This window comes from Ambystoma mexicanum, chromosome 7q (genome assembly GCF_040938575.1).
Source record: "Ambystoma mexicanum isolate Mex_15411 chromosome 7q, UKY_AmexF1_1, whole genome shotgun sequence".
In the NCBI taxonomy this organism is placed as follows: domain Eukaryota; kingdom Metazoa; phylum Chordata; class Amphibia; order Caudata; family Ambystomatidae; genus Ambystoma; species Ambystoma mexicanum.
Genome location: NC_090941.1, coordinates 493,656,063 through 493,669,782, shown reverse-complemented (window position 1 = coordinate 493,669,782; position 13,720 = coordinate 493,656,063). Strand labels below are relative to the sequence as shown.

Here is a 13,720-nt window from a genome sequence, read left to right as displayed (position 1 = left end):
ACGCACGGGTCACGTGATGTGTGTCAGGGCCAATCAGGAGCAGTTTCCACGCGATCACATGATCTGGAAACACGGTCTGCCACCACTACTCTGTACTCCAGAATTTAGAAACCACACGTGGTCCCTGGTTGAATCTTTCCACCTCCCAGTGAGGGACATCTAGGTATTTGAGCCCACTTTGGTCTTCCTGCAGGTAGGAGGCAACAGTCTTACTAGTGTTACATTTGTTGTATTGGCGGTATTGTCTTGTCTAACCCTATCCCTTTTTTGTAGCCACCTTGGATCCGTGTTCCTGTCCCCACCACCTGTGGTCTCAATCGTTCAGCGAGTGGTTATCTACCTCTCTGACTGTTATTTGGGAACAGAAGTATACCTAACTTCGTGGAGCTCAGATCTTGACATCCCCTCCTCAGCCCAGCACCAATCAACGACAAAGTCCCCAATACACAGACCCTCTTCTTGTCGCACCGCCAGTGTCCTTGTTTACTGATTCTTTATGTTGAAGCTCTGGAAGCTCGCTGGGCGCTGTGAGAAACCAAATGGTGTCTCATCTACTTGTCCCCGGGGATCTCTCTCTCAGGTGCCCAGGGCACAGCCATCGCCTTTGGATCCAGACCCTGGGTGAGGGATCTTCAGGGAGTGGGGGTGAGGCGACCGATGGTGATACGCAGTATTACCTCTTTTCCCGTACACCTAACCCAGCCTACTTTTTAGGATTCTCAGATGTCTCAACTACCCCCCCCCAACCCCCTTTCTACACAAATACTGGGTCGAGGAAGAGGGTGACTGAGAGTAACAAGACTAACTCTTATAGATCTCATTGGTCATGTCCCGCTGATCGAGTCAAGCAAAATCAGGCACTTGACTTTAAGTGCATACATCTGAGACCAATTGGCTCTCTTCACACGGATAAAAGGGACACACTCTGAGCAAGATGGAACACGAGTAAGAGCTGAACTTCCGGGGCAAAGGCGAACCTACTGGAGCAGAGCAATGGACCCAGGGACAAGAGCAACGGGTCGAGGACCCCAAGAGTTCCCTGCAGGGGGTTGTTGCCTCCAAGGCTGTGGAAGACAGGTGGAGAAGGCCAAATGCCAATCAAGAAGGCTGCATTGTGTTTCAAGGGCGCCAGCAACTCTCCCGGGTGAACGGCAGAGTTGGGGAGGCGAGGCCAAGCCTGTGGTAGTAACACTGACTCCTAATTTGAAATATCGTAAAGACAAGAAAGAAACGCACACAGCCGGTGAGTTGGCAAGTGAAGTGCCCGAAGGTGGGTAAATAAAGGAACAAGAAAGGGGAAAGTTATAATGGCTTTAATTATCTTATTATATGTTAATAAGTACAACTCTACATAATGAGGAGGGAGAGGACAATGTCCGTAGCTGTGGCTGTTGCTTCTCTGCTGTTGACTCTCAAGCAGCCTCCAACATTCCGTCACGTCACCTATCGCCTGCATCTCTCTGAAGCACGCTCGGCTGACTGCTGCATTCTACATTCTAAAGAATGTTTGCTCCTTCAGGCAACGCGGATGCTACACATCTCCCTTCCTTTATATGCAACAAAAATTCCAACACCAATAGAAATTACAGTCTATGTACACAACACACAAAGTCTTCCATCTTTTTTGGCTTGCGATGAACTCTCCCGGATCTAGAACATCGAGGTATCTCGCTGATGTGACTGGGCAAGGAAATCACTTCCGATTTGTCAGACCTTGCATCCCGCGCATCTTTCATTCTACATACAACCCTCTGATCTTTCCAACTACTTACATCACCTTGCCCTCTCTTCTGCTCATTCTCATGTCTCACCATCCCTCTAACTCTGTTGTCGGTAGAGTTTTTTTTATCACCACATAACCATATTCTTTCAACATTCCAGATTCTACCATCTTCCGTTCTAACTGAATGTTTAAAGGCCTCCAGTACTCTGATAGGTTTGGACCACTTACAGGGGCCTTCTCTGAGAACAGGAGGTAAATTAACTCTTACCATCTTCCCCACTACAGTTTCTTTATCGAATCTGCCTATGGGTCTCTTCTAATCATATACAGATTTGTTTTTTAACTGCATGTTCCTGATATTGTCACATACTACCCCGAAGTCCTTGTTGACTCCACTGTTCTTATTGTCTAACCACATAGGCGCCAATTTTGTGCATGCTTTCCTACCCCTGCTCAACTCAAACGGGGAAAGTCCCGTAGTGGAATGGGGTGTGAAACGATGTGCAATAACTCTTTCCTTAACAGCTGTTTCCCAATCTATGCCGTTGGACCATGCCAACCTGATGGTCTGTTTCAACACTTTGTTGAAGCGTTCCACAGTGCCATTGGTTTGAGGGTGGTAAATGGCACTTTTTTTGTGTGTTATTGAATATTTTTTACAAAATTCTCTCATTTCTTTGGATCTAAATTGAGTGCCATTGTCAGTCAAAATACTATTAGGATAGCCTTCTCTCTCACATATGTTAGATAGTTTGCGACAAAGAATCATCGAGTTAGGTCATGAAGGCCATCAAGGGATGGTGAAAACCAAGCAACGCATAAGAAATGATTACTGGTGGCCGGGTTGCGACCTACAAATAGAGCGACATATCAGGGATTGTATCCTTTGCAACAATAATGACAAGAGCTGTGTGGGAGTGAAACAAACCATGGTGGTGACTGAAATTCCCGATAAAGCATGGAAAGATGTGGGAATGGATGTGTTGGGCCCAGTGTGTAGTGCGGGGATACAAAAGTATTGTCTGGTAGTGATTGACCTACTTACTAGATGGGTTGAAATACTTATAGCACCTAATATCACTGGAAATACTGTAATATTCAGAAAGATTGGCTTTCTCAAACATGGCCTTATTCCATGAACCTTGATTGCATAATAGTTCCTTAAGACTGTTCATGGAATTGTCATCCCTTACAGCATCACTCCATTCCTTTCTTGAAATAGACGTGGACTCAATATTTAGAACATTTTCTGCATTATCATCTTCATCCACGATTTCTGAAACGTTAGTCAGCCGTGACAAGCAATCTGCCGCAATGTTCTTTATTCCTGGTACATAACGCACATTACAATTAAACTCCTGGAGAAGTATCACCCATCTTCTGATTCGGTTGGAAACTTTGTCCAACCCTTTGGACATTATAACATGAATCAATGGTTTGTGGTCTGTGCGGAATTCTACTTCGCGGCCCCAAATAAAACTCCTGAATTTTTCTGCTGACCACTTAATTGCCAATGCTTCTTTCTCTATAGCTGCATACGATTTTTCGGCCCCCTTCAGAAGTCTTGAAGCGAATGCGATCACCATCTCTTGCCCCTTATGCTCTTGCGTGACGACAGCTCCTAACCCGACATTGCTGGCATCTGTGGTGATGATGACTTTCTTATCACTTATGAAGTTCTTCAAAGCAGGAGCCTTATCAATAGCAGATTTAATGAATTCAAACTCCTCCTCACATTCGTCGTTCCATGTAAACATCTTCTTATTGATTTCACGAAGAGGAATTGTATGTACAGCAAAATCACGTACGAATTTTGAATAATACTCCGCCATACCTAAAAATGTGCGTACTTCTTCTTTAGTACTCGGTCTGGGCATCTTCTTTATGGCATTGACTAATTGTTCTTTTGGAGATATTCCATTGGCCGAAATCTTATGTCCTAGATATTCGATTTCGGAGCAATCAATTTTGCATTTTTCTTTGCTTAAGGTCATTCCTGCTTCCCAGAGTTTTCTACACACATATTTTAACCTTTCATCATGAAGTCTCTGACTATCAGCATGAATCAAAATATCATCCTGAAAACATATCACTCCTGGCACTCCTTCAAAGAGTTTGTGCATAATCTTTTGAAAGACAGATGCTGCCGATACAAGACCAAATGGCATTCTCTTGAATTGATATAATCCGTCTGGTGTAATGAAGGCTGTAAGGTGTTTAGACTTCTCGTGCAACTTGACTTGGTGGTAAACTGATGTAAGGTCTAGAGTGGAGAAATGACTCGAGGGTCCAATGGTAGATATTAACTCTTGAATATTGGGTAGAGGATGCCTGTCCGGTATAACACATTTGAGTTCTCTCATATCAATACATATTCTCAGCTTTCCCGATTTTTTTCTGAGAACTACTAATGGTGACACCCATTCGCTTGCGTCAATGCTTTCAATTATGCCTTGACTTTCCATGAGTTTGATTTCCCTCTTGACTTCATCTCTCATGGATATTGGAACACTCCTTAATTTCTGAACTACAGGCGTGTGATTGGCTCGCAGCTTTATTTCATGCACATACCTTCGCAGACATCCAATCCCATCACGAAATACTTCTGTCATGACATTCTCAGGAGTGTGATTCTTCATCTCAGAATTACTCTTCTGCTTATCTGGTTTATTTTGAACAGCAAACACAGATTCCTCAGCAATCGAATCTATTTTGACTTGTAGCTTGCTTTGATGTGTCCAGCTTAATAGAGGAGTTTGACCTGAGTTTGTGATGTAAATCTTGCCATTGGCTTTTCTTCCTTTGAATTTCAGACTGCCCCAAAACCACCCTATGGTATTTATTCTCACACCACCATATGCTCTCGGCTTTATATCCGTCTCATGTAGGTATTCATGTCTTTTCTTATCCCATAGTTGTTGCGGTACTAATGTATATTTTGCTCCCGTATCAATCATCATGTCTATTTCAACACCATCAATGTAGATTTTGGCTTTGGGGCTATCTAGTACTTCATCTTCATCATCCATGACCATGAATACACACTCTTCACCCTCATCTTGATCACTGCGATCACTACTAGAATTTCCCCCTATCCAGTTGGTGGACATGTTGCGAACTCTGCAACACCTGGAATAGTGTCCTTTTCCTTTACATCTACTACAAATGATTTTCAATGCTGGGCATTCAGGATCATCTGCCCAATGATTTACGCTGTCACATCTGTAGCATCTGCCTTGACGTTTTTTCCTTGAATTTGGGATGAAACCTTCTTTCTTGCAGTAATTTCCTGGATTATTTTTCTGATTGTATTTATTTTTCCCTCTGTCTGACTGTGGTTGATGTGACTTATTGAGTATTTTCTTTTTTACATTGGTGTTAATTACCATAGCGATGGATTCTCTCTCATCAGTGTTGTCACTTGTCAATTTAGCAATTTTCACACTATTCGACTCAAATTGGACAGATTTCATTTTGTTCTCTAATTCTCTCACACACTCCTCAGTGTGCTCTACTTCTTTTGCCACTCTCAGCACGATATCCAATGAAGGATCATTTTCGGACCATAACTTCTCTCTTACTTTAGCACTTCTGCATTCTAGCATAAATTGGTCTCTTATCCTTTCATCTAATTGCTCATTAAAGTTACAGGTTTTGGCAAGTTTACGTAAAGCAGTTACGTATTTCTCAACACTTTCTCCCTCCTCTTGTGTCCTCTTGCCAAACTTGTATCTCTCCAGAATGATACTCACTTTCTTTTCATAATGTTTGTTTATTTTCTTTACAGTGCGTTCATATTCATTAATGTCTGTGTCCTCATCAGTTGGAAGTTCAGGTAAGGATTCATATTTTTCCTGACCAGCAGGCCCCAAGCAATGTAATAGTAGTGACTTCCTCTTCTCTGCACTGCAATTCGGGCCACAGACTACCCCTGCATAATGTTCAAAAGATCGTATCCATCTCTTCCAAGGAATGGCCGGTTCATCTGCATCTGGCATAAATAATGCCGGTGGAGGTACACTGCTGAATGCAATGACTACCGGAATGAAACAGTTTATATATATGTCCAGATGGCAATAAATTTCTTATTTTGTACACAATGGTACATGAATATATGGCTTGTGAGGTATAGGTGAACTTATGTGTTCCACAGCAGCTTGTTCTCCTAAAGACTATAGAGCGTGCATGTCACTTTAAGTGAACACGGCCGGAATTTCTTCTCATGTGCTTTCTTTGAGCATCTCTGCGCACGCAAGCGTATGGATGAGTGGGAAGATACGGTAAGAACAGCACAATATGTAATTCCCAATGCAAATGTGAGCCGTGGGGTGAGTCCTAATGAGTGTGACGGCAATCGGTTTGCAGCACAGTATAAGATCAGAAACAGTCATTAAGTTATTACCGTATTGAGGATCGGGCCGCTGCGACACCCGGGCATGGGTGGAGCGGCCTCGTAAATGTCAGGCTATTTGCACTGACAGCTGCACAGCTCCTCGTCGCCAAATGAAGTGCCCGAAGGTGGGTAAATAAAGGAACAAGAAAGGGGAAAGTTATAATGGCTTTAATTATCTTATTATATGTTAATAAGTACAACTCTACATAATGAGGAGGGAGAGGACAATGTCCGTAGCTGTGGCTGTTGCTTCTCTGCTGTTGACTCTCAAGCAGCCTCCAACATTCCGTCATGTCACCTATCGCCTGCATCTCTCTGAAGCACGCTCGGCTGACTGCTGCATTCTACATTCTAAAGAATGTTTGCTCCTTCAGGCAACGCGGATGCTACAGCAAGCAATATGAAAGACCATTGTGTGTTAAGGAAAGATTGAAATTGGAACATTATATTGCACAACTGAAGGCTGCACGTGTGTGGATGAGAGGCGAAGAAAGGCAGACCTTTGAATGAACTTTGAAGTAAGGATAGCTGTGGAACCAGCGACACTGAGTAACGGAGTGGTCCGGCGAAGGGAAGTAGCCCACTCGAAAGTCTCTGTGAAAGGTGAAATGTTTGTAGCGATAAAGTGAATGAACTGCAAAGACAGTGATCCAAATTAACCCAGAGAGAAGGGGAGAGTAAAAAGGTGAAAGTTTAACTTTGAGTCAAAGTGGTCCTTCGGAGGCCTGTAGAGAAAGCCATGCACAGTCGAAAGTCTTCGACATCACGAAATGGTCTGAGCCCAACAGAGGCAGACGGGAAGTGTGAAAGTTAGTGGAAGGGGACCCCTAAAGGAGGTGAATTAAGCTTGGGAAAGGGCGCCCCTGCAAGTGTTGTTGAACTCTTGTTTTGAAAGGTCTGAGCCCGACAGAGGGGACCGGCTTGATCTTTATGGTTGATTTGTGAATTAAAAGCTGGGAAGAGAGTCTTTAACGTGGAAGGCCAGCCGGGCTTCGATCCACGTTTCAAACTGCCTTGGTGTTAAGAACATGAGCCAGAGTGCGTCATCCTGCCTACGCGGACCGCCTTACTCCGTGCTGTCTAAAGTGGGGAGAGCTGACTCCGCCGCATTTATTCTTTACATTTTAACACTGTTTTCCTTTACATACACATTCTCCTTTACACACTTTTGTACAACAGATAGGTCAGGTATTAGGGTTTTGTTAGTATAGGCCATTTTGATTTGACGGACTCAACTAGGACTGTTTTATTTATTTATTAGATGGTTGAGAATACTTCCATCCTAGTTATAGGGCAAAGTAGGAGTTTTTCCAAACCCAGAAACTTTCATAAAAGTTTTACAAATTGTACCTTTAGTGTCAGTGTCATACTTGTGAAACCATGCCTCCCCTACAGCGCAGAATGACCGCTATCCCTACAAGGTCTCACCTCAGTGTGTCCTATTAAGCTCCAGGGGCAGCTCAGGATACTATGCGGTCACTGTAGTGCACTATGTGACCAGCCTGTGTGAATCGGGTCACTCAGCTTCTTGACACCAGCACAGGAGTTGTAAGATGGTCCGTTGTGCAGCAGTTTAGAGAGGCACCGACTCCCCTGAAAGAGATCAGCCCAACATGTGTAAATGTCTCATCGGCCCACAAGCCTTCACTGCACTCTCAGTTGGCTACTGTGCTAGCCGACGCTCTGCCTCCATCCTTGCACAGAGCGAGAGACTGCACCAGCCCGCCGCAGACCCGGTCCGCTCACTGCCAATCCTGGGTGACGAGGAAGTCCCTCAGCTGCTGCTGAGAGTGTGCGGCCACTCAACTCCGATATGGCTTCCGCCACTGTGCAGCGCCCTGCCACCATGTTTCTTCCTGCCACTCTGTGCCTTCCCCACCGGCATTCACACTCCGCTCCGGCGTGCGGTCCAATCCTCCGTCAGCCCTCGGAACTCGGGCCCGCCTCACTGCACAGTCCGCGCAGGGTGACACAGCAGATCTCAGCCCCACAGTTGCCGAACCAGACCAGAGTTTTAGCATGCGGTTCTGCTCATAATCTGCCTCCTTTATTTACCAGATGAACTGTCGGTACAGGTCGATGATGGATGCAAACGGCACAGGTTACAGCGCCATTACACAGAGCCTCGAGGCTAAGCAGCCATTTCGCTTGGCTGCTCCACAGCACCCCCACTCCCCAGAATTGCCATATATTACCTTTATGAGTTTGATGGATGTACAAGTGTGAGGGCCAGATTCCTTGTATTAGAGTGTTTTCATCAGTTTATTTTGATAGGCAGGGAAATCTTCTTTAGGTTAGGGATAGTGAGGCGTTTGTCAAACCCTTTTGAGTTAATAAAGAGGCTACCTGTGAAAAACCTTTACCACGTTGTCCGCCTCACATTTCTGACCCCTCACAGGCTCAAACAACTGTTGTGTGGAAACCACCTCAAGGAGCAAAGCAGAACCCAGGGGAGGGGGACAGCCCTCTGGAACCAAGAACCTTAGATTCTGAAGAACTTTTTGTTTGGATCTTGTATTCTTTATGTACACTTTTTCCAAACCTTTTAAGGGTAAAGATATTTCCCTTTTCATCTTTTAGTATAGTTTATATTGTGAGGGTCCGACTAGAACGTTTTGACAAAGGACAGTTTTGTTTTGACATCTTGACACGACCAATCCTTAGTTTTTGGTTTAGGTAGGGAATTTCCTCTTAGAGCAGAGTCAGAAAGGCCTTTTCTCAACCCCTTTTCTTTGAGTAAAAGTCTTTAACCAAAAACATGGCAGGTTTGTGTCCGACTTTCATTTCTGACTCCCTGCATATCTCTTCGATTTGTCTTTGATCTGGTACAAACAAATGTCTCTTTATGAAGTGGATATACTATTATGCTGATTTTTTCTTTTGTGCAACCGTTCACTCTAACCAGCTCCTTGTCCTGACGGTTAAGAGAGCCAAAACCAGAGGAGCAAGCTTTCCGTTCCTAGCACCCAAAAGCTGGAACGCGTAACCCATCTCGATCAGAAATGAGGCCTCCGTCACACAGTCTCCCGGAAATCACTCAAAACCAAGCTCTTTAACTAGCCCTGCCCTCCTAAACAAGTATCGTTCTCTCTCCCTCATGTAACCCATGAACCTGCCACAATCGCGTTTGTTGAAACTGTCCGCTTATCTTTTCTGATGTACCTGTGTCAATGTAATCCCTCAAACTCCACAAACACTGTAATTAACTTAACCACTATTGTGTACTCCTTACCTGTCACTTGACCAAGCAAGCTTTGTAACAGCGCCTCGATGCCCCCGGCCGTTTGTGCGCTATATAAATGCAAATAAATAAATAAATTAGAATACACTTCAGTGTGGCATCCTGTGTGATCTGCAATTCAACATTGTTGTTCTCTATACGAATAATATTAAAATAAATTAAAATCAGCATGCGATTCCTTAGACCAGACTCCAGCTATTTCAATACCAGACCATACAATGCAATGAATGTGAGCAAAAAATGACTTTTAAGATCCAAAAGTGGAACCTTTATTGTCAAGAAGAGATCATTTAAAACACCTAGACAGTAATCCTATATGCATGTCTAGGGCCAATCAAAAAATTACACTAGATCAACCATTATAGTGCTCTATGCTACATTGAATTAAGTTAATTCTTTGTCCCTTCGCTCCCCATTTCTGCTGGTTAATTTGTGTCCGCTTTCTGGTTTTGCAAACAATGGTTTTCTAGAAATGTGGACAAATGTGCATACATTAATTCATGGCACTGAAGAAGCAAGTTCCTTATGTTATTGCACAAGATCCGAGGACGTGTCAAACAGGTATAAACCATGTTCATGTACTTCTTATTATAATCTTGACAGGAGTCTTATTCGTGTAGATTGACAGTATTGCAGCACTTGGTTTTCTTGGTCATACAATAAAGATGAGAAATAATACAACTGAGCACCAGATCTCTAGGCAAGTAACCAGGATATCTTCATCAGTTAAGGCATATCGGCCTAATGAGACCATTGCACAGAATGGAACAAAATAAATACACAAAACAGGCAAGATTTAGGTGAGGGGCCTATGTAATTCTGTGGGATTTTGAATGAATGCAAGCTATGAATACTGGTGGTGCATTGCAAATAAAGCGTATAATCATGTATTACCAGGTGTTTTATCTGAATTTGTGGCAGAGGGCTTCATTAATCCAAGATTAAGTGGTACCTATGAGACAGATGCCTGTAAACTTGAGACAGTTTAAAACATCATAGAGGCCTGGGTGACATCCAATTGGATGTGTCTAAATGGGAGTAAGACAGAGTTAATGATCTTTGGATTACGACAGGCACGTTCCAAACTAGGCAAGGAATATGAGACCTTTCAGATCAGAAACTCTCCCATAAGGGTCCTAGAAAAAGTGAAGACCCTGGGTATCTTTCTGGAGGCATCACTGAGCGCCGAATCCCATGTAAATAACATGAACAGAACCTGGCAATATTACTTATACTGTTAAACCACATTAGACCTTTTTTGAATAAAAAGAACAGTGCCATTATAGCTAGAGCCAGTATCCTGGACTACGTTGGATTATGGAAATGCTCTAATCCTGGGAGAAAATAAGGTGTGTATTGCTAGATGCCAGACTATTCAGAACAGTGCAGTAAGAATTGTCAAAAAGAAAACCAGAAGGGACTATATTACCTAAGACAGAAAAGCTCTGCACTGGCTTGAACGCAAGGAACGGATCACGTTCAAGGGCGTGACCATAGTCCACCGATGCCTCCATGGTCGATTCCCTGTCTACTTGAGAGAACAGATACCCTACTATAGATCCTGCCGCCTGTTTAGATCTGACTCTCTGGGCCAAATCGTATCTTTAGGATAATCAAACTGCACTCAGTTGTCCTGTCTATTATTTTGTCGTCCTTGTCTAAATGTATGCGGCCTGATGCCTGCGGGCTTTGGCGCAATGTAAATGAACAAATGAATAAATATATACAAAATAAATAAGATTGCTGTCACTACAATTATGAATCAGAATTTGATCTACAACTCCTTTTAGAGTGATCATAGCAAATATGTTTTGTTCACCATAAAAACTGAATAAAGAATGTCTTAAAAGAATATGAATTCGCTTATTGTTTTGAAGTTTCTGTTCGCAGTTCGTTTTTCATGATTTGTTAAAAAATAAATTCCTTCTGTTTTCTTTTTTTTTAACCAACTTTATTCAAAAAAGAAAAAAACGTGCAGTTCTTGTATTGGCTTAAAATTCCAGTAATTTATCACATGTCATTTAACAAGACCATCTGATACCTTTAGTTTTACAGATATTAGAACTAATTTTAAGCCTTAACTTAACATTAACTGCAACCGTTTGACGATCTTTCCCCTCTCCCCCTCCCCGACCCAACTCCCCAGTGGCATGGACCATTCTTTCTGCTTTCAGATGTGATCTTTGCGTTCCGATTAGTTGGCCTCTGCATTAGGCCAGGACTGCCGCGCTCAGGCTCTCAGTGCTCAGAAATGGAGTGCTCTCAACAGATTTGGTCTAAAAAAGTATGCTTCTCTGTCTCTGACATAGTCAAAGAAGGGGTCCCAGATTGCCCGTAATTTCAGGTATTTGCCTTCTCTCAGGGCCCCCACCTTTTCCATGGCTATCACATTCCAGGTTTTCACCCACCACCATGCTGTTATCGGACCTTCTGGGTTTTTCCACGCTTGTGCCAGCGTCATCTTTGCTGCCATTAGTAGATGAGTGATCAGAGTTGCGTTATTTCCAGATGCTGCATATATGTCTTCAACCGTTGTGCCCAGGAGTATAACCTTTGGCTCTGCTGGCAGCTGTTTCCCTTTGATTTCTTTTATGTACCCCAGAATTTCCTTCCAGTAGATGGTCGCTTTAGCACAAGCCCACCACATGTGAAATAGTTCTCCTATTTTCCCACAATTGCTCCAGCACATACGTGAGTAATTGGGGTTCATTTTGTGCAACCTCTGGGGGTCAGGTACCACCTAAAGCAGATTTTGAGCGCAGTCTCTCTAATGGCTGTGCATCTGGAAGATCTCTGTGTCCTTATCCAGATTTGAGCCCACTCCTCCTCGGTGATAGGGTCGCCTATGTCTTTTCCCCAATTGTCCATATATGCGAGGGTATCGCTCCCTTTTGCATTGTCCAACAGTTTATATATTTTGGAGACTGCTTTAACCTCGTCCCCTTCATGAAACGTCAGTTCCAAACCTATCAGCGTCCTAGTAGCTGCCTTCTTGATTTCTTTATGCGTAATCCAGTGGCGGACCTGGATGTAGGTGTATCGTTCGGCTTCCCGTATCCCAAATTTTTGTTTACACTATTCAAAGTGCAATGGATTTCCCTCCTGAAAGAAGTCTTTCAAGTATAGTATTTGTCCCTGTCCCCAGTTCTTCCAGAAACTGGGCCGCTTGCCTGAAGTGAAGGTTTGGTTGTGTGCAACTGGGGTGAATGGACCCAGCCCCGGGACAATGTTTTGTTTTTTCATTGCTCGGTCCCAGCCTCTCAATGTGATTGTGGTTGCTTCAAGTAGTTCACCCTCTGCTTCCCTATCTCCCGCCCTTAACCCCTGAAGTACCTTCAATGGGATCGTGGTCACCGCTTGCTCTACTCCCACCCATTCCTTTGCCTTGTCCTCTCCCCTCCAGGCTAACATTGGTGCTATTTGTGTGACCAGGGCATATCTCTCCACGTCAGGGACCCCTAAACCTCCCAAGCATGGCGGTCTTGTTAGGATTTTGCGTTGGATTCTAGCTTTTCTTTTTTGCCATATAAAGGTGGTTAGGTCTTTCTGTAAGGATTTGCATATCTTGGGGGGGGGGGGCATCTATTGGGAGCGAACTCACCGTATATATTAGGCGTGGTAACAGGGTCATTTTGAGTGCCACGATGCATGCGAACCAGGATAATTCTGGATATCCCATCTATGTAGATCCTCCCTCAGTTATTTTAATAGCGGGGTTATGTTTGCTCGGTACAGGTCTTTGTGGGATTTGGTTAATTGAATCCCTAAATATTCTATTGATTTTTCCTCCCAGGACAGGGGGTATTCTGCTCCCAGGGCTTCAGCTATCTCTTCCCTCTCTGAGATATTCAGGGCCTTAGATTTAGTGAGAATTCTTAGGGTTCCGGGGGAACAGCATTATGTCATCTGCATACAGTGCTATTTTATGTGTGATCCCACTGCATTTAACACCTTGTATGAGAGGGTCTTGTCTCATTATTTCAGCTATGGGCTCCATCACCATGGCGAAAATTAAGGGCGAGAGTGGGCAGCCCTTTCTTGTCCCTCTATATATTCTGATTTTTGCTGTGAGGTTACCGTTAACCATAAAGGTCGTACTTGGGAGGTGGAAGTTTGCCAAGACCATTCTGCTAAAGGTGGGGTCGCACCCAAATTTCTGCAGCACTAGCTAGTATATGTATGTGAGCTCTTGTCTTCCGGCTTGCCTTTTCCCATTGGATCTCCCTTTCCCATTTGCCCATGTTGGTCCATGCCACTCCCCAAAGTTGAATAACTGCATAACTTTCATTTCCCCTCTTCAACTCCCCCCCTTTCGTCCCCCCTAGCAGTCTTCAGATCAAAGCTCCTTTGAGCTTTCTCTGCA

General features: G+C 43.8%; 1 protein-coding gene across 14 annotated transcripts in view; it reads left to right on the top strand.

Annotated features, from left to right (window-relative positions):
* Positions 1–13,720, top strand: part of SETDB2 (SET domain bifurcated histone lysine methyltransferase 2) — a 1,645,210-nt gene that overhangs the window by 415,966 nt on the left and 1,215,524 nt on the right. The gene's annotated exons all lie outside the window — the stretch shown is intronic.